The sequence below is a fragment of the Bison bison genome, unplaced genomic scaffold (genome assembly GCF_000754665.1).
Source record: "Bison bison bison isolate TAMUID 2011002044 unplaced genomic scaffold, Bison_UMD1.0 scf7180017864034, whole genome shotgun sequence".
Taxonomy (NCBI): domain Eukaryota; kingdom Metazoa; phylum Chordata; class Mammalia; order Artiodactyla; family Bovidae; genus Bison; species Bison bison.
The window spans coordinates 2,177,994-2,203,645 of NW_011494606.1; positions in this window are offsets into that span (position 1 = coordinate 2,177,994).

A 25,652-nucleotide genomic window follows, 5' to 3' on the forward strand; every position below is an offset into this window, starting at 1 on the left:
TTTCAGCTACTCAGCCAAACTAATAAAAGGTAATTAAAAAATAAAACAAAAAAACATGAGCAACACTATTTCAGCCACACCTCTGATCAAAGTGATAATGTCTGAAAATCATTAACTCAGGAGCAAGGGCTCAATTATCATACATAAAGATATGCTTTGAGACTTCCCTGGTGGTCCAGGGTATACGAATCTGTCTGTCAGTTTAGGGGACGCAGATTCAGTCCCTCATCCAGGAAGATACCACATGCCGTGGACCAATTAAGGTCAAGCACCGCAACAACTGAGCCTGAGCGCTAGAGCCCGAGAGCCACAACTCCTGAACCCGAGTGCTGTTCCTACTAAAGCCCATGAGCCTAGAGACCGTTCTGCACAAGAGAAGCCACTGCAGTGGAAGTCCGCGCATCACAAGAAGACCCAGCGTAGCCAAAAGCAAATTTTTTAAAAGATATGCTTTGCATCTCAGATGAGTTGATTTATATATTTCTAGGCAAACCCCCAGGAACATGGGTGTCTGTAAATGGGAGGTGTAGGGGTATCGGTTATCTTTCTGAGTTTTATTTTTCTTGCAGGTTCAATAAGGCAGTTGCAGCAGCTCACCAACATCCTTCTCATTTTGAAATACTGTGAGTTTATTTATTTTTCTTTTCTTTTCCTCGAGGGTGAGATACCTGAGCAGAGAAGTGTGTGTGGTTCTTTCTGTGCCTCCAAGGGGTGTGTGTGTGATCGACCACCTCGTGTGGGTCTGTGTTTCCCCCACGGCTCCGGACGCCTGCCCATCTGCATGTGTGCACACAACCATTTGTTTGTTCCTCCTTCCCTCTCCTCCTCCTCCTCCTCTCACTGCCCCCCTTTCCCTCTCCCCACAAGTCTGGGAGACGCATCAACATTTCTCAGTTATGTGATGTTCTCAGCAGGAGGATGGAGCCAAATAATGGTGTTTCTAGTTATTACTCTGATGAATCACAGGGGAACAGCCTTCACCAAGGTAGAACGGCTTGCATAAAATATGTTCATTCAATTAAAAAAAAAAGAAATTGAAAAATAAGATACTGCCAACATGGGGCTCTGAGTTATGTAGGGTTTATGCAGCGATTCCATTTGCAATTCAAGCAAGAAACACAGCAGACAGGCACCTGGGAGCCAGCTCCCTGGAATGGGGGAAGGGTTCCACTGCCAACAAAAAATCCTGTGCCTCAGACGAAGTTTCTGGAACAGGGAAGGGGGAGGTGTAGATAGACCTTGGCCTCCGCCAGCCTAGTTTGAACAAGAAATTCTATGCTAGAAATACTGCCTCCCTGACAGGGAGGACTGGTTGACCTGTGACCTCTGCTGCCCAGTTGGCCATGTTTTATACCATGAGACTACCTGCCCCATTGCCTCAGCTGATTGGCTCAGGCATGGACACCCGACTCACAGACATCAGACTTACCTAGGAGGTGGCCTGGCACAAAAAGCTGGCTGAGCCAATGGCATTCTGTTTTTCTTTGACCCTGGAATTGCACTTGGACTGGGTACCAAGGAACATGGAGAGAAAGAATCAGTTAACAGTAAAGGCTGTGAAGGAGAGTTGGGCCATGGAGACTACATACAAACTGAAGTTAGGAGGGAGCAGAGAATCAAAAAGGGGATGGAAGTCAGGAGACAGCAAATGTAGTGTGTGAGAGGCAAGACAATGCAGCCCACAAGAGAGGTATTAAGAGGAGCTAGGTGCCAGGCATTTCTCTAGAAGCTGGAGAAGAGACCAAAGTCCTCTTCATGCAGCTCATATTTTAGTGGGCTGACCCTGACGGGCTGCATTGTCACAGTTAGTTCCATTCCCTATCAAGTTAATCCTTCCCAAGGCCCAGACAGTTGTACTATGGGAATATCAGCTCCCACTACTGGACAGGAATTTGCTTGCAAGCAACAGAAATGAACTTATATTTTAAGCAGAAGAGGTGTTTTAAGGCTCACGGAACTAGGAAAGCTAATGAGTGTAACTCAAAAGAATTGAAGAAGGAGATTTGGGCATCAGACTTCTCACTCTGTCCATCTCTCATTTCTGCTTATTGTGCTAACTACTTTCTGCAGACAGACCATGTACAGCAGGAAAAGTGGCCCCCATCAACACACATTCCCACTCTCTCTGCCCAAGCTTCTCTGTAAAAGGACAGCAATCCCAGGGAAGATTCTGATTGGCTCAGCCTGAGTCAGGTGTTCCCACAGATCCATTGCAGTTTCCAAGGAGCAAGGTAAGGTGGGCTTCCCTGGTGGCTCAGATGATAAAGCATCTGTCTGCAGTGCAAGAGACCCAGGTTTGATCCCTGGGTTGGGAAGATCCCCTGGAGAAGGGAATGGCAACCCACCCCAGTATTCTTGCCCTGAGAATCCCATGGACAGAGGAGCCTGGCAGGCTACAGTCCTTGGGGTCACAAAGAGTAGGACACGGCTGAGCTACTAACATACACAAGGTAAGGTGATTAGTTAGGCCTACATACATAGCCACCTGTGATCAGATGTGTGAGCATCTTTACAAGACCAAGGGAGACAGAGGAAAAACATGAAGGAAGTAACAGCAATGATTACCATAATCTAACAGAGGATCAAAAAATAAAACCCCAAATGGCTGAAGCTAGATTGGCCCCAGGCCCCCTGGCCTTCCCAGGTCTGGAGCAGCCCTTGGAGAAAGCATTTTGTAGCTGGAACTTTGAGTCTGTTTACCAGTCGTCTCTGAGAAGGTGGCTGCTGGAATACATTAGGATAACTCGATTGTAAGATTTTAATGACATAACACTGAGACCTCGGGAGGCCTGAGCCCTGCAGTCGATCAATTCGCATACCTTTCACTCAGACCTAAGTGACTGAAAATCATTTTGCTCCCCAAGCTCTTAAAGGTCAGGAGTTGAATGCTTCAAGAAAATCTCTTTCTCTATCACAGGAAACCTCTTGCATTTAGCATCCTGTCGATCAGGAGTACCCCAGGAGGCCAAGGAAGAGGAGTGCAGAGAAAATGTGGCCTGTGTTGCTGTCTTCCCTCTTTTTTTTTTTTTTTTTCTTTCCCCGCTAGTCTGGTGTGTGTTTATGTGGCATGGGGATGCTGGCTGGGAAAAACCCAGATAAGCCGGGGTTGTTAGAATTTACTTGTCTTCTCCCAAGTTGTTGTTTGTTGCCAAGTTTGAACTCTTAGAGCAATAAAGCTCTATCCCTTCCAAAAAGGTCTGTCCCAGCTGTCACAGTTTTTGGAGGGAGACTGGGACAAGTTGGGGTCACCATCGAAGTGGGTGCTCGAACCCAGCCCCCCAATCTCTTTCAAGAAAACTCTTTCTTTCAAACCCACTCCTGTGGCTCAGGGCAGGTGTCCCACATGAAAATGGAGCCCAGCGCCTCTGTGCCCCTGCTTGGCAGGGAATCTGAAGCTATGTGCCCCTCTCTGCTCACTGGCCGGCTGTTTAATGACATGCAAATGGGAGGGATACTGTCTGTCAAACGAGGCCTAATCCCTTTGTTCCTACCTGCCAGCCGGGCAGCCTTTTCTGCACCAGTTTTGGCCGCGAGGACAGCTGTGAGGTGCTGATGGGAGCGCTGGGCAACGGTGCTGGTTGCCTGGTAACCGTGGAGGCTCTCAGGGGCCTCAGGTGGTGGATGGGCCCTTCGGGCTGCACCATGAAAGTGGAGATTCTTCTCCCGCCCAGGGAGCTAAGAGCCTTCCAAAGATTTGGGGTTCTGTGACCTTTATCAAGGGCCTTCTCTGGGCTTCAGTTTCCTCACCTTTAAAACGAGGCAGGTGTTCTTCAAACAATGTTTCACCAGGAAGGAGGAAGCCTAAAGGCCAGCCCTGCTCTTCAACACAGCCCGAGCAGTTCTGTCTTATAAACTGGGGTTCTGAATTAAAACACAAACAAACAAACTAAAAGCTTCATCTGCTAAAATAAATATTTGAAGGCATTAGACTCAATGACCTGCCATGCCTTTCCCATCTCCCGTGGGCTGTGGTTTGTCTCACAGAGATCCTGTCGGATAGACAAACATGGGTAGCACCATCTCTCCCTTTCATAGGTGGTTAAATGGAAGCCCAGAGAGGCGCAGTAAGTTTCACAGACTCACACAGCTAGTTGGTGTGATGCTAAGATCAAACAGCATTCTAGGTGGGGGTTCTGTCTGCTGAAGCTCTCTGCAAAAGAGGCAGGATAGGGCTGGGAGAAAGACCTCGTCCCTCAGTGGATTCCCACCTGACACTGCATACATGTAACAGGGTCAGAGAATTTTTGGTGCTCAGATTTGGTTGGCCATGGGACGAAGACTGGGAGGCCAATACTGACCTTGGCTTCTTGGCCAATTGTGTGCGTGTGTGCGTGTGTGCGTGTGTGTGCATGTGTGTATGTGTGCACGCTGGGCTGTTCTATACCCAGCTGTTCTTTTAACAGCATCTTGTGGACCCAAATGCTGTCTTTGCCATGTTAACCAGACTGCCTCGTGCATGTGCTTTCAGCCAAGGTTTACGGGTACCCGCTTGTAGCTCAGCACCCTTGGGGGACCCCAGGGAGTTTATAGTCCCATCCATGCCACCAGCAACCATCCCCCCAACCCCACCCTGCAATCAAATGAGGGAATCAACGTATGTCTGACACCCTGGCCAGGGCATGGTCCTTGCGGGTGGTCAATTTCAGCTGACCTGTAAGCCAGTCATTCCTGACTCAGTCTCAGCAGACCAGGTCTGAGCAGAACTGGTCTCAGTTGACCAGTCCTGAACCTTGTTCACACTCAGGGAGGTTCTCATTGATTTTGTGCAGGCTCAGGGTGAGGACTTCCACTCACCCATTCATTTAATCCTCACAATAATCTTTGTAGGCAGGGACAATTACCATCCCCATTGTGCAGCTGAGAAAACTGAGGCTCAGCAGGGAAAGTGCCATGACCAAGGTCGACTGGCTGTTAAGAGGCAGAGGAAGGGGAAGAAGGGAAATAGCTTCTATCATTGCAAATCTGTTATTTCCTCTACTACATCCAAGCCTTCTTTTAAGAAGATCTCTGGGGACAGGTTAACCAAATGACCCCAACTCCCTTGTTCTATTAATAAACTAATGGAGGAAGCTTGGAGGAGTAGAAAGAGCCCAGGAGGCTGGATTGGAGTTCTCGCCCTCTTGGTGGCCACCGTGAACCTCTCTTGTCCTGGATCCTTCCACCTGGACAAGGAGAGATTGGGTCAGCAACTCTGAGTTCCCTCTCGGTCCTGGCCCTCTGGGTCACCACAAATTTCTCAGACCCCAATCTGATCCTTGGCTGAATTATAGTTCATCGGGTCCTGCAGAAAGCTGAAATTTGCAGAAAGCCATGAATTTGACTGTTTTCTAACTAAAGCTGAGGATGCCAGAGGGGATATTAACTATCCCTGGGATTTATTGATCTCTCAGTCCCAGGCTACTTGGGAAACAATTAGAGGTCAGCGCGTAACACAAAATGAAATTTGCAGCTGTCAGATCAACCATTTGGAACTATTCCCTTGCCCTTTCAGCTCCATTTTCTGTCAAGAGAAAGCCTTCTTGGGAACAGAATCGACATGGGGCCAGGGAGTCAGGCATTGTGTATATGGGGAGGGCAGCCACGGACACTGGTTAGCTTGGCCCTTCCCAGAGAACACTGACCTGGGATCCTGGGGGCCTGTCCTCCCTGCTGGCTACTCTCCGTGTGATCTGGGGCAAGTCATGCCATTATCTGGACGTCATGGGGATTTTTCCTCATCTGAAACGTCTTACCTGGGGGTAAAAGTCTCAACTTCTTCCAAAAGAGAGTTTGGCTGTAGCGTGAATGATACAATGTGAAATCTCCCTCCCCGGAAACACTCTGAGTTGCTAAATGAGAAATACAGGTGTTTGCTGTTTCCTCTACCCCTTTGAACCCATCTCCTATCCCTTGGCACCCTATCCGGCCCTTCACCCCTAGGCCTAGCTTGTGCTCTGCCCACTCTTGGCTCAGTCCCGGCCAAAATGTCAATTCATAATGGCTTAATGTTACTCCATCTAAAAGTACTCATGTTTTAGAAGCAGACTCACAGACTTAGAGAAGAACCTATGGTTGTCAGCGGGGAAGGATGGGAAAAAGAGATAGGGAGTTTGGCATGGACAAGTACACTGCAATATTAATATGCTGAAAGGCCCTACCGTATGGCACAGGGAACTCTGCTCAGCGTTATGTGGCAGCCTGGAGGGGAGCAGATTTGTGGGGAGAATGGATACATGTATATGTATGGCCGGGTCCCTTTGTTGTCCTCCTGAAACGATCACAACATTGTTAACTGGCTATACTCAATACAAAATAAAAAGTTTAATTTAAAAAAAGTACTTGTATTTTAACGGGAGACTGAGAGACCAAATGACATAACAAACCCGTGAAGGTAGGGTTCACCTGGAAGAAAGGAGTTCTTTTAAGTGGAGTTAGAAAGTGATACTTTAAGTTCCCTACTTTAAGTCCATCCATCAGATACTTGGGGAAATTCCAAACTGAGAAAAGGTCAACAGTTTTCCTGACTGTAAAACTCGGGGCCTTTCTATCTCTAGGAGGGTAACAGAGCGTTCGGCATGCCCCTAACTTTTCCCGCTGGGATACCCAGAGGACCTTGTGTTCAGAGAAAGCCATTCGGGGCAATTCTGAATTAGTCTCACCCATTCACTTTAGAGCTGAATAATCTAAGGTCCAGGCAGCTCACGAGAGCCAGAGATGGGTCCTGGGCTGGGTCTCTGCTCTCTTGCCCAGGTGTTTACACCACTTTCCTGCTTTGTACTGAAAACGCTGCTTAGTCAGGCCTTGCCAGGGACCACTTTGCTGAGAGGTTCCAGAAAGCCACTCTCTTGGACTCCTTGCCTGCCTCGCTAGATGGGGCTGGATATCCGCTCCCGCACCCCCAGGCACAGATACAGGAATTTCTAGAGCTCTTGAGGAGACCCCCACGCCTAGGGTGAAACATAAATTCATTTTTGCTTTCTCTTTACTGGATCAGCTCTATCCTTGAAACGTTGCTTATGAGAGACTGAGCTCAGGAGCTTGTGGCAAGAAGGGTGGCACCGGGTGCTGTACTCCCAGCAATGTGGGCAGGTTATGCCAGCCCTGCGTCTCCATGTGGCCTGCACTGGGGACCCATGTCCCCAGCATCACTGATCCAGGCGGGAAAAAGGGACAGACACCACTGCTCTGGGCTGCAGCCTGCGTGCGACTGTGCAACCTGGCTCGAGCTATAGACAGCCAATGGCTGGAAAACGAGGGTCATCTTTGTCCTGGAGTAACTCTGCCTACCATGGTGGACCCTAAACTTCTATTTTCAAACTTTGCAATCTCTCTGACATGGCCCTCGCTTCTCCTATCTTGCTATTATCACCCCAAAACTGAGGTTTCCATCCCTTCCACTTTATTATCTCTATAGCTTTCTAGTGGTTCTCTCTGCTTTCACCAGATACACTTTCCTTCACTTAGGCCCCCATCTGCCCCCAGCCCCTCACAGCCCTGAGCCCTCACTCTTTATGAGTGTGAATCTCCCCATACCTGGCTCTAAAACTCCCCAGGAGCGGGTCATGGTCACACAACACTCTAAGTATACTAAACACCACTGAATTCTACTCCCCTTTAAAGGGGCAGGTTTTATAGTCTATGAATTAATCTCAATAAGGCTGAGATATGAATTATATCTCAATTATATCTCAAAAGAAAAGAAAAACAGCTCCCTTGGCATCCCCTCTGTTTATCACAATGTTTCTCAAACATTTGTGCCAAAGCACCCCAGTAGAAAAGGAGAGGGGATCATCCCCCCAGGGCTGGCAGGAGCCTGAAATTTCCTGGCTCAATCACTCGTTCATTCAAGTACTCATCCAATAAGTATTTTTTTTTTTTTGGTGCACTTTCCATGTGTTAGAAATGCAGTAATAATCCAAACCAGTATAAGCTGACCTCCTTGCAGCTTGATTAAGCAGAAAACGTCTTCAAAGACTCATGCTTTAATTTAAAGCTGCAGGTACATTTTGCATCCAAGTCACAACTAAATCTGTGTTCATTTTAATGTAACATGTTTTGCTACTCTGGGAAGATGCTCCTTGCTGGCCCAGGGTTTCATGTACCCTCTGCCCAATCCACATATTCCTTTGGGGGGACCTTAAGCTGCAGAGGATGTTGTGGTTGACTCTTCAGCATCTCATCCACTCTGTTTCCTTGAGTAGCAGCCTGTGTTTGAGAAGCTTGCCCTCAGCCCAGAGGGAGCACCTGTTTGGTGTAAAGGGATTCCTTTAATCTTTGCCAGTGATTGATTCAGGAAGAGGCGTGTGATCCAATTCTGGCCAATGAGACATGAGACTAGACATTTCTCAGGAAGCCCCCTCTTGTTCTCAGGAGAGAACCATGGGAACCTGTGTTCTCTCACTCTTATGGGAGATGAACAAGAAGGTCCTTTGCCCTAACTGCTGTTTGCAGACCTGTTGTACCCATGATAAGCAAGCAGACATGTAGACAGATGTGTTGTCTGTTTGAGAAAATCACCAGAAATGATCGAGCCTGGAGCCCTGATAAAACTCCTCAGCATGTGCTTCAGTATAAAGTAAGTTAAGTTTGTGTTATAGCACTTCTGAGCACTCTAGTGACTGGAAGGAACGTAGATCAAGGCAAAACTTCTTCACCAAGTTTTTAAGCCTTCCACGATGTGTAATTAGTTCCCTACACACCTCCTCAAAAATAGGTGGGTTCATCACCTCCTTCAGCAGCTCCTTGTCATGTGGCTCCTTCAGATTACACAGTTCCCTGAACCTCCCATACTTTTTAATATCTGCCTGCCTTTGCTTGCCGCTTCTATATCTCAGAGGCATATCTGGGGTGGCGGGATCCACAAAGCACAGGCAGTTTCCTAAACTAGAGCTGGCTTTTTAGGTCTGGGTTTGGATCTGCCACTCTCTGAAGAGAAGCCTGGGATCTTCTAGTGGGTCTCATTGAGCTGAACTGGCCCTAAAAGTGCAGACACTGGGAGACAGTGAGGAGGGAGGGTGGTGGGAGCAGGAGGGAGAGAAAAGGGAGAGAGGCAGAGGTAGGAAAGGGGAGCAGAAGGGAGACATGCAAAGGATGCTAGAGGGAAAAGCAGCATGAGAGAGAGTGGAGGGAAAGAGGCAAGGGTTGGGAGAGAGAAGGGGCCAGAAGGAGAGGACGGAGGAGGAGTGGAGGCGGGAGGAGGGACCAGCCAGGGGATGAGACAGGCTGGGAAGGAGCAGGGAGGGGTGGGGATGAGCAGGCTGCAGGAGCAGAGCGGGGAAGGAGCCAGTAGAGCCGCATGAGCGCATAGCTAAGTTCCGGTGGGAGCAATTTTATCAATAGCACTTTACCATACAAGTGATTCTCATCACAGCTGGTGCTAGGTGGGTTGGGAACAGCAATAAAAAAACAGTTTTATTAAAAAAAATCATTCAGGTTATTTGAAAACACTGTGCACACACGCCCCTTCAGGCCCTAGTGGGAGAGGCCGGGGCATGCAGACAGCCCTACAGGGACTGGCCCCAGCGTGGCGGTGAGGATGGGCACCCACACACACACGCACGCACCCCACAGGGGGAGCACACAGCTATTACAGTCTTTGCAGAAAGGGCTGATCTGGACTCTCGCTGGAGCCCAGTCGCCTGAGTTGGCACCTCTGGCAAGGCTGGGGGCCAGAAAGAGAGGAGGCTCTTCCAGGGCCCCTGCTGGACACCAGGCCCCATGCCAGGCATGTCCACTTGTGTGACTCTGTGTCATAAGAGGTGCTTTCCAGACTAGACAGAACTTGTCGGGCACACACAGCCTCAGGAAGCGAGGCCACGTGTCATAGAGGACCAAAGAGGGCTCGAAGAGTCAAAAATCGCCCAGAGAACTGTAAAACCACAGAAAGTCACATGTTCAAGGGTCTCCAAGGGTCACCAGAAGAGTGGGTTTGGAACCATATCGTTTGGAGCCCTGGGGTTCTAGGGAAGAGGCAGGGTGGGCAGGTAGTCATGGCTCCCGTTTAATGGTGGTCAGAGCAATTCTGGTTTTCTTTTCTGTGTTGTTTAATATTGGTGTTTTACCAGTTTGCTTTTAACCATATGTAAAGTGAATCAACACCAAGGAGAAATAAATCCTGCTCTCATTCAACCCATTTCGCAGGTGGAGAGACTGAGGCCATGAAAGTTTCCCTCCGCTTGCTGGTGATAGAGTCAGGATGGGTGCCCCACTTCAAGAGGCTCTTCCCACCAGTAGCTTTTCTTCCATTTGTTTCATGAGAACCCACAGTTCCTGGGGGCTGGTGGGAGCTGGGGTTGAGAGGTTCAGTAGTCACATTGAGATGGTGTTGACACAAAAACCAGGTTTCAGGATTTTATATCTCTGACTGCGCTATCTTAAGCTATCAAATTTTGAGCTATCAAGAGTCTTGGCAGATAAGCAGTCCTTGCATGGCTAATGTATTATTTCCATAACATATTTATTGATTCTAAATATTTGAGAGGGGAGGTTTTATTGTCTCCTGGTCTTTTTTTTTTTTTTTTAAAGAAATCCATGTGCCTCTCCGTGGTGGTGGTTTACTTAGAGCTATAGTATTTCATCAAGCAGAGTGGATTTAAACTTTATCACCCCCAGTTTTATGACTTCTGCTGGGTAATAGTGTAAATATTCCTGGGGTTGTGAATGCTTCCTACTGTGAACAGGGAGTAGAGGTCTGTGAATAAATGGTTTGTTGCTAGTGGGCTGGAAAATGCAGTTTTTAGATCTTTCATCAAAACTAAAGAGCACCTTGTGTTTGGATAGTGGGTGATGTTTCTTGAAGCTTAGTTTACTAGGCATCACCTTATTGACCCTCACAACAGCTCCGCAAAGTAGGAAGAGTAGGAATCCCTACCTTACAGAGAGGAAGCGAAGACCCGATTAGGACGAGTTTCACACACAAGGTTGCAGCATAATAAATGCTGTGATTTTAGGTAAGCTGTTCTGAGAAGCCAACTTGCACACAGCCCAACTTAGAGCTTCATATGCCTTAGTTTGTTCTCTTCAGCCTGTGAGGAGTTGCTGTCTTTGGGATACAGATAAAGAAATTGCCACGTGAAAACCATAATTCAGAAAGATATATCCAGCCCAGTGTTCCTTACAGCACTATTTGTAATAGCACATGGATGCAAAATGTCCATCAACAGACGAATAGATAAAGAAGCTGTGGTATGTATATACAATGGAATATTACTCAGCCATAAAAAAGAATGAAGTTGTGCCATATGCAGAGACGTGGACAGACCTAGAGATGATTATACTGAGTGAAGTAACCCATAAATAGAAAAGCAAATACTGTTTATTAATGCATATATATGGCATCTAGAATAATGGTATAGATGAACTCATTTACAAAGCAGAAATAAAGACAAAGACCCAGAGAACAAACATTTGGATACCAAGGGGGGAAGGGGACATGGATGGATTGGGAGATTGGGACTGACATATATACACTGCTATGTATAAAATAGATAACATGAGAACTGGATAACGTGAGACTGTAAAAAATAGATAACATGAGACTGTAAAAAAAAAGAAATTAAAGTATTTTTAAAAAGAAGAAGAACTTGCCACTCATGGAGACTGAGTGACTTCTAGAAGGTTAAAGGTCGAAAGTCACCGGGCTGAAGAGTGAAGAGGCCAAATGGCACCCTGGGATTGCCAGACTCCCCAGTCCCGAGCACTAAGCTTGGGCCATCCGTCACCTGTCAGGTGCTTGGGAACTCCCTGGAGGACAAACACATGCCCCAATACTCCTCCTACCCAAGTGAAAGGACGCAGGCAGAGGCAAGTTGCTGCTTCTCCATCTGCTCTGAGAAAAGCGCCTCCCCACCTCTCTGCTGACTGTGTGAAGAGATGTGACTCAAGATGGGGGCCCAGCCCAGCCACCGTGGGCCCACTGGATACAGCAGTGGGGTCACAGGGGGCCCTCCCGGCTCACCCAGGGGGAGACAAGCACTTTCGTGTGTGTCCTCCTGTTTGCAATGGTTTGTGGGTCAGGTTAACACACACTGAGCATCTACTGTGTGCTCCCCACATGCCAGTTTCCCGTTTCCCCTGATATAGCTCTGTTTCTGAGGGCATTCATATTCTTGACTCTTCCTCACCTCTGAATACCAGCAAAACTTATCTGTGTCCCATGTCCTTGATATTGATCTGGCAAATGAATTTAAGCCTTCACTAAAAGGCTGGCAATAATACATATGCTCCCTCTTCCAGAAAAGAAGTAAAAGTTTCCTAAATTGATCAAATCCAGAAAGACCTGGATTGAGTCGTACTCCATGATTTATTACCTGTGTGATCTTAGGCAAGTCACTTAACCTGTCTTAGACGTAACTTTCTTCTCTGCAAAAATAAGAAAGGAAGGGACTTCCTGGTGATCCAGTCCCTGGGACTCCATGCTCGCTATGCAGGAGGCCCAGGTTCCATCCCTGGTCAGGGAACTAGATCCCACACGCCACAACTAGGAGTTCACAGCTAAAAGGTCCTGGTGCTGCAACTGAGACCCAAATAAATAAGTATTAAAAATTAGAAAGAAAGAAAGGTAGGTAGGTAGGTGGGGTTTCTACTGCAAATTGTTTTAAGGAAAGATCTCTTTTTTTGCTCTTTCAATGCCCTTGTAAGAAAGACAGGCTAATGGTGGGGCTTCCCATCCTTCAGACCCATGCCTGACCCTCTCCAGAAGTGTTCCTTCCCTGCACAGAACCGAGGGCTGTCTCCTGCTTCACACTCTGGAAGCACTTACTATCAGTCTCTCTGGATTGTCAGTTTATCCAGGGCAGGAACCATCACCCACAAAATATTGGAGAGAAAAATTGTGGGTATTTTTACTTTCCCTGGGCTTTTTGCAAAGTAAGTCATGTTAACTGTTGGCTGATTGACTGACTAAATTTGAGCCCTATCTGGACACCAGGAGGAGGACTCTACTCATAGGCCCAGACCCCATCAGTGACCTTTTAGTTTTATATTTTGACAACCATCAATCCAGGCTACTAATCCTCAAAGGCCAGCTCACACCCCATGCCTTCCAAAACCTTCCCCAGAGTTCACTTTTGTTTCAAAGCATCTCTCATTGTTTCAGATGGATTTGTTCTCTTATTTTTACCCATTCATCTCTCTCACTCATTCCCTGACTAAGCCAGGGTCTGGCTCTCAGCAGAGGTCTGTTAGTGAAGTAATGGAAGGCTTTGATTCTAAGCAGAGAGAGAAATGCCAGCCCCTGAAGTTAAGGTCTAAGTACGAGCTGAAGCAGAATTGGTGACGAGCTCAGTCAACAGGTAAGAATCCCCTGGGGTGACCACATCTGTTTTTGTGCATTTGCACAGCAGGAGAGGAGTCAGAAGTGCTTGGTTTGGACCAAATTATTAGAGAATACTTGGTTTTCTTCAAATGGGGACATGTGCCCTTTGCAATCCTATGTACCCTTGAATGAATGAATGATTGAAATTCAGAGGGTGGTGCCCCTGAGATATTACTTGGCCTTGCAGCCCTAACAGAACTAATCGTAGTGAGTGGTAGAAACGGAAGGGCAGCAGTGTTCCCGAGCTGTGGGGCCAACTATTTCTGGTAAGGGCTATAAGGGCTACTGGGTCTCCACAGTGGGGGACAGGGATGTTCTTGAAAGAGATGAAGAGGAGCAGCATTTTACGATGCCAACTTATACAGAGTTGGAGAGACGGAGGCAGACTGGAGATAAATGAAGCAATACATCAGTGAGAATCGAGAAGCAGCAGTTAGAACCCTGTATGGAACAACTGACTGGTTCGAGATTGAGAAAGGAGTACGACAGGGCTGTCTGCTGTCACCCTGTCTGTTTAACCTATACCCTGAGCACATCATGAGAAATGCTGGGCTGGATGAGTTGCAAGCTGGAATCAAGATAGGTGGGAGAAACATCAACAACCTCAGATATGCAGATGATACCACTCTAATGGCAGGAAGTGAAGAGGAACTAAAGAGCCTCTTGATGAGGGTGAAGGAGGAGAGTGAAAGAGCGAGCTTAAGACTAAATATTAATAAAAACTAAGATCATGGCATCTGGCCCCATTACTGCATGGAAAATAGGAGAAAATGTGGAGGTAGTGACAGATTTCCTCTTCTTGGGCTCTAAAATCACTGCGGATAATGACTACAGCCATGAAATCAGAAGACAATTGCTTCTTGGCAGGAAAGCTATGACAAACCTAGACAGTGTGTTGAAAAGCAGAGACATGACTGTGCTGACAAAGGCCTGTATAGTCAAGTCTATGGTCTTTCCAATGGTCATGTAAGGTTGTGAGAGCTGGACTGTAGAGAAGGCAGAATGCCAAAGAATAGCTGCCTTTGAACTGTGGTGCTGGAGAAGACTCCTGAAAGTTCCTTGGACAGCAAGATGAAACCAGTCAATCTTAAGGGAGATCAACCTTGAATATTCCCTGGAAGGACTGATGCTGAAGCTGAAACTCCAGTATTTTGGTCCTCACCCCCACCACTACCACACACACGACATAGACACACAACTGGAAGAGAAAAGGCTTGACGGCATGGTGTGAACAGACGACTTGCTGGAAAAGTCCCTGATGCTGGGAAAGACTGAGGGCAGAAGGAGAAGAGGGTGTCAGAGGATGAGATGGCTGGATGGCATCACCAATGCAATGGACATGAACTTGGGCAAACTCCAGGAGATGGTGAGGGACAGGGAGACTGGAGTGCTGCAGTCCGTGGGGTCTCAAAGAGTCGGACACAACGGAGCAACCAAACAACAACAGCAGCATGAGGAAAGACTCACAAAAAGTAGGCTTGGCCTCAAATGACCAAGAACCATGTGCACCTTGAGGGGTTTTGTTTACACTGGAAGGGATGAACAGTTCTCCTTTGAATATCACAGTGGAGCCAGGTTGCTTGCATTTGTGAAGACACAATCCCCACCCCTACCACTACCACACACACCATGTAGACACAACTGGTATAAAGAGAAGGCTTGACGGCATGAAGCAGACCTCTCTGCCCCTTCAAATGCGCCCGTGTCCAATCTGACTTCCGACCCCTCACCAGAGCTTTCTGCAACTCCTTGACTTCCCTTTCTCTGACCATACAACCAAGTGGTTAATTATTTTCATGACAGATTGTTGTAGGTCACCTTCTCTTCCTGGCAAGGCCCATAGTTTAGTAGCCAATCACCTCCTGCAGTTCTCTGCAAAAGGGTTGATGCCTTGGAGGTGCTCAGTATAGAATACAGATGGATTAAAGAACGGCAAAAAAGAAATGTCTGGAATAGGAGCCAGCCTCGGAAAAGAAAGATATGAGGAGATAACCCACATTTCACTTCCCTCTGGTGATGTGTGTTTGGGAGGAAGGAAGGCAGGAGGGAGGAGAAACACAGGCAGTGGGGAGGGACATGTTTGGTCTGCCTACCCTCTCTTTGGGGAAACCAGGCTCCTCCTTCTGTCTGTAGTTCAGGCAGGCAATTGACACACCTGAGAGGGCATGTGACCAGCCCTGGCCAATGACAGTTCTCTATCCAGTAACGAGTTAGGCAACTGGGCCAATCAGAGCCCTCTCAGGATTTTTCTGGGATTCTGGGAAAAGCAGCTCCTCTGTTCTCAGGAATAGCCAGTGATGATGATGATCAAGGCTGTTAGCGACTGATTTTTCCAATATGTGGAGGGCCTGCTTGAGAATAAAACCAACAGAGAAAAGTAGAGTCAGGAGACAAGGAAAAGAGGCTGGTTCCTGGTGTCTTGATGGAACCTGTGATTTAGCAGTATTGGAAGTGAACTTGATATCTTCCCAGATGGCACAGTGGTAAAGAATCTGCCTGCCAGAGCAAGAGGCATGCATCCGATCTCTGGGCTGGGAAGATCCCCTAGAGTAAGAAATAGCAACCCACTCCAGTATTCTTGCCTATGGATGGGAGCCTGGCGGGTTACAGTCCATGGAGTCACAGAGTCGGACCTGACTGAGCACGCTCATGCAACAACACAGGTGAGTCCATTTGGGACTGTTTTCTTACTGGGGGGCTTCCCAGGTGGAGCTAGTGGTAAAGAACCCACCTGCCAATGCAGGAGAAGTAAGAGAGGTGGGTTCGATCCCTGGGTCGGGAAGATCCCCTGGAGGAGGGTATGGCTACCCACTCTGGTATTCTTGCTTAGAGAATCCCATGGACAGAGGAGCCTGGTGGGCTACAGTCCATAGGGTCGCAGAGTCAGGCACAACTGAAGTGACTTAGCAGGCATAAAGTGAACTTGCTTCTTGAACCTCCCAATTTTATCATCCAATAAATCCCATCCTCACCTCATCCTTTAAATTAAGACCAATAATTCTGTAATAGAAAGAGACCTGACTAATTAGGAAATGAATAGTCAATGTAATTTACTCAGGCTCTGGTTTCAGAAAAATAGCTAACACCAGGGTGAAAATAGGTGATAACATTAGCAACTGGGAAAGAGGGGGCTTCCTTAAACTGTGAGCCAAGAAGGCCTCTGTTAGTGGCAGAAAGGAGGAAGCCATGCGGAGACCTGAGAGATGGCTTTCCTGGCTGAGGCATCAACAAGGACAAAGTTTCTGAGAACAGAAGGAGCTTCAGCTCTTGAGGCCCAGAACAAAGACCATCGAGGCTGTACCCACGTGAGCAATGGGGAGGTTGCCAGAACCAGACAGAGATGCAGACCTGGAGGGCTTTAAGGACGAAGATGGGGAGTACAGGTTTTGTTCCAGGATAGAAAATCATTGGGGAGCAAAGTGACCTGAGCAGCTCTAGCTGCTGTGAGGATACGGGAACAGAGGTAGAAGCAGGAAGGTCAAAGAGGAGGCTGATGTAAGAGACCACGTGAGTGGTAAATGGTGGCTTGAACTGTGGTGGGGGAAGGAGATGGGAGCAAGAGGGTGGGGTCTGCATGAACCTTGAAAGGAGGGTTCACATGAGTTACTGTACACTGGACGCAGGAGGGGGAGGAGCGAGAAATCAGACATTTCTTGAGATGATGAAGACTGCGGAGCAAGAAGTTTTGGGCGCATATGTGTGACCTGCCAGTATAAGTAGGATTTGGAAAGTTCAACATGCCAACAGGTATGCTCTAGGCCATCATCTGCTGTGGATCTGAAGATTAGCTTGGCCTGGAGACCGGCTGAGAGAGGCTCGAATCCCATCATTTGTTTTATACACATTGGATTTGAGTGAGCTTCATTCCAACTTTCAAAGCTTGAATTTTCAACATAAATTTTGGAAAAGTCTGGATTCTAAGTGATAGATAGCATGTGTCTGGTTGGCTTGTTGGTTGGTTGGCTGGGTCTTCTTGGGCCAGATCATTGGCTACTTCTGCTTATCATTCCTTTAAAAATGGTTTGTGCACCGTTTTATCTCTGAAATCATCCATTGTCCTCCCTTCAACTAAACTGGTGATGGATTGTTTCAGCAGCCATGGGAATTTTGTTTGTGTGTTTAACAAAAAATTTAAAAAGTCCCATTGCGGCATTTTGTCTGGGGCCAGGTCTAGGAAGGGAGGCTATTTCTGAGCAAAGGGTGAGCCAAGATACAAATGTTTACAGCGATCCACAGGCTAGCCCCGACACATTTGCCTGGGAACTCCAGGCTGTGTTTGTCCATGTGTCTCTTCACCCACTGGACCATGGCAACTTGTTGTATTCCAAGTGTGCACTGGGCATTGAAGACACAGAGATGAACACAGTCAACAGATTTTCTCATGCTTCAGTATGTCACCTTGGGCACATTGTTATGTAATTTCTCTGGCCCTTGATTTTCTCATCCGTAAAGTGGGGATAATAGTGGTACCTGCCTCCCAGGACATCTATAAAGACAAAACGCCTGCTAAATACATAGAACTGTGTCTGGCACTTAGAAAGTGTTCAGTTAAGTGGCAGCTAAGTTATTATTAAAATTGACATTATTGTGACATACATTATTGTGTCATTATTCATGACCTTGTACAGGAGACAGGGATCAAGACCATCCCCAAGAACAAGAAATGCAAAAAGGCAAAATGGTTGTCTGAGGAGGCCTTACAAATATCTGAGAAAAGAAGAGAAGCAAAAGGCAAAGGAGAAAAGGAAAGATATACCCATCTGAATGCAGTTACAAAGATTAGCAAGGAGAGATAAGAAAGCCTTCCTCGGTGATTGATGCAAAGAAATAGAGGAAAGCAATAGAATGAGAAAGACTAGAGATCTCGTCATGAAAATCAGAGATACCAAGGGAACATTTCATGCAAAGATGGGCTCGATAAAGGACAGAAATGGTGTGGACCTAAAAGAGGCAGAAGATATTAAGAAGAGGTGGCAAGAATATGTAGAAGAACTATACAAAAAAGATCTTCATGACCCAGATAACCACAATGGTGTGCTCACTCACCTAGAGCCAGACATCCTGGAATTTGAAGTCAAGTGGGCCTTAGGAAGCATCACTATGAACAAAGCTAGTGGAGGTCATGGAATTCCAGTAGGAACTATTTCAAGTTCTAAAAGATGATGCTGTGAAAGTGCTGCACTCAAGATGCCAGCAAATTTGGAAAACTCAGCAGTGGCCACAGGACTGGAAAAGGTCAGTTTTCATTCCAATCCCAAAGAAAGGCAATGCCAAAGAATGTCCAAACTACCACACAATTGTATTCATCTCACACACTAGCAAAGTAATGCTCAAAATTCTCCAAGCCAGGCTTCAATAGTACATGAACCATGAACTTCCTAATGTTCAAGCTGGATTTAGAAAAGGAAGAGAAACCAGAGATCAAATTATCAACAGCCGTTGGATCATCAAAAAAGCAAGAGAGTTCCAGAAAAATATCTCCTTCTGCTTCATTGACTATGTCAAAGCCTTTGACTGTGTGGATCACAACAAACTGTGGAAAATTCTTCAAGAGGTGGGAACACTAGACCACCTGACCTGTCTCTTGAGAAATCTGTATGCAGATCAAGAAGCAAGAGTTAGAACTGGATGTGAAGCAACAGACTGGTTCCAAATTGGGAAAAGAGTACATCAAAGCTGTATATTGTCACCCTGCTTATTTAACTTATATGCAGAGTACATCATGTGAAATGCCAGGCTGGATGAAGCGCAAGCTGGAATCAAGATTGCTGGGAGAAATATCAATAACCTCAGATACACAGATGATAACCACTTTTATGGCAGAAAGCGAAGAACTAAAGAGCCTCTTGATGAAAGTGACAGGAGAGTGAAAAAAGTTGGCTTAAAGCTCAACATTCAGAAAACTAGGATCATGGCATCTGGTCCCATCACTTCATGGCAAATAGATGCGGAAACAATGGAAGCAATGAGAGACTTTTTTTTAGGCTCCAAAATCAGAGCAGATGATGACTGCAGTTATGAAATTAAAAGACACTTGCTCCTTGGAAGAAAAACTGTGACCAACCTAGACAGCATATTGAAAAGCAGAGACATTACTTTGCCAACAAAGGTCTGTCTAGTCAAAGCTATGGTTTTTTCAGTAATCATGTATGGATGTGAGAGTTGGACCATAAAGAAAGCTGCGCACCAAAGAATTGATGCTTTTGAACTGTGGTGTCGGAGAAGACTCTTGAGAGTCCCTCGGACTGCAAGGAGATCAAACCAGTCAATCCTAAAGGAAATCAGTCCTGAATATTCATTGGAAGGACTGATGCTGAAGCTGAAACTTGAATACTTTGGCCACCTGATGCAAAGAAGTGACTCACTGGAATAGACCGTGATGCTGGGAAAGATTGAAGGCAGGAGGAGAAGGCGATGACAGAGGATGAAATGGTTGGATGGCATCACCAACTCGATGGATATAAATTTGAATAAGCTCTGGGATTTGGTGATGGACAGGGAAGCCTGGCATGCTGCAGTCCATGGGATCGCAAAGAGCTGGACATGACTGAGCGACTGAACTGACTGTGACATATCCCTGTCCTCAGACAATTAACTTTCTTCATAGGGACACAAGCGTGTAGTTGAACAACCATAACACAATCTGATGGGTGTCAATGGAAGTCTGTTAGGGGTACTCTGGGCACAGAGAAGATAGCGAGGTGTGGGAGATGGCTAGTCATGGGCACTATTCCAAACACTGACATGTCAGATATAATTCTTGAGCAGCTCTCATTACCTCCCATGACCTAGAGAGATTAGCATCCAGCCCTCAGCATGACCCACACATCCTGCACAGTCTCATTTGTAGTTGTTTAGTCTCTAAGCCATGTCCGGCTCTTTGTGACTCCACGGACTATAACCTTCCAGGCTCCTCTGTCCGTGGTATTTTTCAGGCAAGAATACTGGAGTGGGTTGCCACTTCCTACTCCAAGGGATCGTCCCAACCCAGGGATCAAACCTGGATCTCCTGTATTGGCAGGTGAATTATTTACCACTGAGCTATGTAGGAAGCTCAATGAGTCTTCTGGTTGGTCTTAAATCCTGCCATCACCCCACCTGGGTGTGTGTTATGGTCCTGACTCTTCTTCTCTCCCTGGTTGCATCTGTCCATCTGAATCCTTATTCCCAGGGTGCTGCTCATATCTGACCTGTTCCCAAAGTTCTCTGTGACTCCTCTAGCTCACCTGAGCCCTTCCTTCACAACTTTAAGGGCTTTGGGGCATCAGGAAGTAATGTGAAGGACCTGGAAAACCCAAATCCTCTGTTTTATAGAAATGAATGTCCAGGGAGAAGTAACCTGATAAAGGGTAGCAATGACACCTCCCTGACTTAGGTGTCCAACCTGGGAGTCACCTGGATGCCTCCCTCTGACCAGCTCCAACCCATCACCATGGCCTGCTATCTCCAGGTCCTAAATAGCTCTCCTGTCCACCCACCTTGGGCTCCTCAGCCACCACCTAGGTCTGAGTCACCATCATTTCTCAGACCCCCACTCCCCACCATCCCCAGGCTCCCCCAGATATGGTGTCCACAGCAGCACAAGAATGATCCTTCTAAATTATGGATCTGAGCATCCCACTTCCCCACTGAGAATTTCAGTGGCATCCCCCACTTTATTCCCACTCCAGAATGAAGTCCACCTTCTTTAGCAACACTTTCCAGGCCAGCAGTGATGACGCCTTGACACCAGTGCAACCTCTGACCTCCGCATTTGACAGGTGCACCCTAGGGAGTCTCCCTTATGACTCTGAACCCACTGCACCCTCACCCCGAGTGTTAGCACAGACCCTTGCTCCTGCCAGAATTCTTCCTCCCCTTCTCCCTATCCCAGCCACACTCCCCTTTACCTAGGTAACATGGACCCCGTTGTCAGCAAGGCCTCCCAGGGTGGGGCTAGACCTCCTGCTCTGGGCTCCCGTGGTCCTCTGTGCCTCGGGTTCTAACACCTGCCCCTGTGCTGTGAGTGATGTTATAGTGCCATCTTCCCCACGTGTATTCCCAGCTGGTTCACCAGCCAATCTGTGGACCTTAGCACAGTGCTCCACAGGCAGGGCAGCCAGTGCTGTTCTTGTTTCCTTTTATGTCATTGTAAAAGTTCCATAATACCTAGTACTCTGCAACTTGCCTTTGCTACTTGACAGTGTCGGGGGTTGAAGGGACCTAGAAATAACTCCCCTCTCTCTTCCAAGCAGTCAGCCTTATTACTGATGGAAGCTAGGCTGGAGGATGTGGCTTCAGTGCTGACCCTCCCAGCCCCATTCTGGATCTGCAGAGGGACACACTTCCCCAGGATTACTGTCTCCTTCTGGGAGAAAGGGGAGGAAAGGAAAGGGCCAGGTCTCTGATTGGATCAGAAGGATCTAGGCACCCAGCTCTGGCCCAATCACCTGTGGCTGGTGGGCAGGACCTCTGATACAGTCCTCCATCTACCAACTCTTGAATGGACCAACGGAAGGTGCATTTTTCAGAAGAAGGGGAAGATGCTGGACAGAGGTAACGGGAGTGTCCACTTCCCAGGATATCAGACCTCCCCAGGTTTATTCTTTCTTCTCTGGGTGATGCTCCCCTACTTTTTAAACTTATTTACTTGGCTGCACCAGGTCTTAATTGAAGCACTGGAGATCTTCCGTCTTCACTGTGGCATGATCTTTTAGTTGCGGCATGCAGAATCTAGTTCCCTGACGAGCGATCGAACCTGAGCCCCCTGCATTGGGAACATGGAATCTTAGCCACTGGACCACCAGGGTAGTCCCTGGGTGATGCCCTTTAAGATAAATATTTTAACATGACATCATGGTTCTCAACCTTGTGGGGAAGGCCTCTTTATGACATAAAGAGATGTTCCTGCCTCCCTCTCTCCCACTTCCCTGTGATAAAGACCCCAAGTTAATAAACGCTTGGGGTTTATGGCAGAGATTTTTTAATTGATTACCACACGTCCATTCTCCCCACCTTCCTTAGTTAACAGAATCCCTAGCTTTGGCTAATGTTCCAGCCAGGATAAAAGACTGTTTCTCAGCCTCCCTTGCAGCTTGGGTGTGGACCATGTGATCAAATTCTGCCAATGAAAGCTTTGTGTGGCACTTCTGAAAAATCACCTCCAAAGAGAAGGATATATACCTTTCTTTCCTCTTTTCCTTCTGCTTGGAACAGAGGGCTGATGGCTGGAAGTTCAGCAGCCATCTTGGACCGTAAAGATAGAAACCATTCTGAAGATGGTAAAGAAGAAAGATAGGAGTTTTAGCTCCTCATATAATCATAGAAATTCTGCTTCAGCTCCAGACTGTCTCCCCTCAGACTTCTTTTATACGAGAGAGTAAAAAATGCTGATCTTGTTTTAAGCTGCTGCTGGTTTCCCATTGTATGCAGTTGAATCTAAACCTAAGGAATGCCGAACCAAGAGATTCATAGAAGCTTTGAAATCAGGCTCCCAGAAGCTTGGGCTCTAGAGTTTGGAACAACTGAATTAGAGAGTGCATTGCAAAGGGAATCATGAGGGAGGTACCGTAGGGGCCTAGAAACTATATCCGCTGGGGTATGGTGGGTAAACTGGGAATGCTTAGTCAAAAGATGAGCAGATCCAGGGATCACATTTCTGAGGGTCAATTTCAAAGAAGACTGATGAAACTTCTGGAGGGTGTAGAGCACAGAAATTACTGAAGGACAGAATTCATCACTAACTTTCTAATAGAGTAACTTAGAAATGGCATAGGTGTGTAAGTAAGCATGAATGGTATATTAGGGTTCTCCAGAAGCTGATCCAATAGGATATATATTTGTTGTTGTTTAGTTGCTAAGTCACATCCACCTCTTTTGCAACCCTATAGACTGTAGTCCAGCAGGTTCCTCTGTCCATAGGGTTCTTCAGGCAAGAATACTGGAGTGGGCTGCCATGCCCCATCCAGGGGATCCTCCTGACCCAGGGACTGAACCTGTGTCTTCTGCATTGGCAGGTGGATTCTTTACCACTGAGTCACCTTGGAAGCCCTAGGATGTATATAGAAAGAGATTTACTGTAAGAGATCGGATCACATTACTATGGAGGCTGAGAAGCCCCACGATCTGCCGTCTGCAAGCTGGAAGTCCAGGAAAGCCAGTGGTAAGCTCCAGTCCAAACTTCAAGGCCTGGCAACTTTGAGACAAGGGGAGTCAAGGGTGTACGTCCCAGTGCATGTCCAAAGGCCTGAGAACCAGGAGCACTGATGTCCAAGGGCAGGAGGAGATGTATGTCCTAGCTCAAGTAGACAGAGTGAATCTGTCCGTCCTCCCCATTTGGCTCTGTTCAGACCCTCCATGGATTGGACGGTAGCCACCACACTGGTGACAGTGACCTTTACTCAGACTACTGATTCCAATGCTAATTCCTTCCAGAAACACCCTCACAGACACACCTAGAGAGAATGTTTTAGCCGCCGTCTGGGCATCCTTTAGCCCAGTCAAGTTGACACGTTAAAAATAACACTCACAGGTGCCCATCAATTTTTTAATTGGCTAAAATTTGATTAAATCATGTGATTCCAAGAAAATTCGAAAAGGCTTTGCCAAAAGTTGGGACTGTGGGCTGGGATTTCCAATGTCCAGTGTATCTTACCATATCTAGAAACTTAGAACAGTACAAGGCACGTATTAAGTGCTCAGTACACCTTTGTTCCGTGAATGAATGCATGAATGAATGAGAACCTTGCCTATCGGCCAATTTCTATATGGGTCCAAACAAAGAAAGAGCAGAGATTTCTTTTTGCAGTCTTTTTATAATTTTTTAAAGTTTTAATGTAATTTTAAAGGTTTCTTTCCATTTACAGTTTTTACAAAATATTGGGCATATTGCCCATGTTGTACAATACATGCTTATAGCCTATCTTATACACAATTGTTTGTACCTCTTAACTCTCCACCCGTGTGGCCCCGGCTTCCCCTCTCCCTATTGGTAACCACTAGTTTTTTTCTGTACATGTGAGTCTAAGAGCAGAGAATTTTCACTGAAAGAAAAATCTGAAGACTTGTCTCTATACTTGGGACAAAATGCCATTTACATAGCTATGCTCTGGAGACCCTTTGGAGGCATAATTTAAAGACATCCTTTAGAAAGTGGTAGTGGGTGAGAGGGAGGTTCAAGAGGGAGGGAGCATATGTATTCATGTTGGTGTATGGCAGAAACCAACACCACATTGTAAAGCAATTATCCTCCAATCACAAATTTTTTTTAATTTTAAAAATTCAATAAACTTCTCAGCATGTGCAAAAAAAAAAAAAAAAAGACATCTTGTTCCCTGGAGGACTTCCTTCCTGTGGTATACTTGGGGAAAAGCATCACCCTCAGAGCTGCTTATGGGCTATCTGTAGGAAGGCTGCTTCCTCCATGCCCTTGGGAGTCACTTCTGACCACACCGGAACTTCTGTCCTCCATGTGGTCCTGCCTGTGTCACTGTGACCTTCATGGAGGGGTGAGGAGGAGAGCCACACTTCCTGGCACCCCTCCACCCCCTAAATGAGCCAAGGCAGAGACAAGGGGTTGTGGACATCTCAAAGGAATCCTAACACAGGGGAAGACATTGCAGGCACAGGTAAGCAGGATACTTCCCATGGAGAGAAAAGAGCAGAAACAGTGGAATAGTGAGCTCTCTGGTCTCCTTCTGTTCACCTGGGCCCCAGGATGCTCCTTCCCCTCCAGCAGTGTTGCTTGCTTCTGAGAAATCTCCATGAGGTGACCCTCCAGTTAATGGAATTCCATCTCTTGCCCGGGCTTCCCAGGTGGGACTAGTGGTAAAGAATCCACCTGCAACGTGGGAGACCTGTGTTCGATCCCTGGGTTGGGAAGATCCCCTGGAGGAGAGCATGGCAACCCACTCCAGTACTCTTGCCTAGAGAATCCCATGGACAGAGGAACCAGGCTGTCTGTGGTCCATCAAGTCACAAAGAATCGGACATGACTAAAGCAACCTCACACAGACCTTTCTTGCCTATAGGGGCTGGACTTGCTTCCAGATGAAGCCCCCTTCCTGCCAGACAGAGGGAGGGACAGTATTATTTCTCAGTGTCCCCTTCTCAATGCCAGAGAGATCTGGGTTAAAATGACACTGACTGGGGACTTCCCTGGTGGTCTAGTGGTTAAGAATCCACTTTTCAATGCAGGAGACAGGTTTGATCTCTGGTCAGGGAACTAAGATCCCATGTGCTGCTGGTCGACTAAGTCTGAGCACTGCAAGTGCTGAAGTCTACACAGTCTAGAGCCTGTGCTCTGCAACAAGAGAACCCACTGAAATGAGAAGCCCTCACACCACAGGCAGAGAGTAGCCTCCCTGCTCGCTGCAACTAG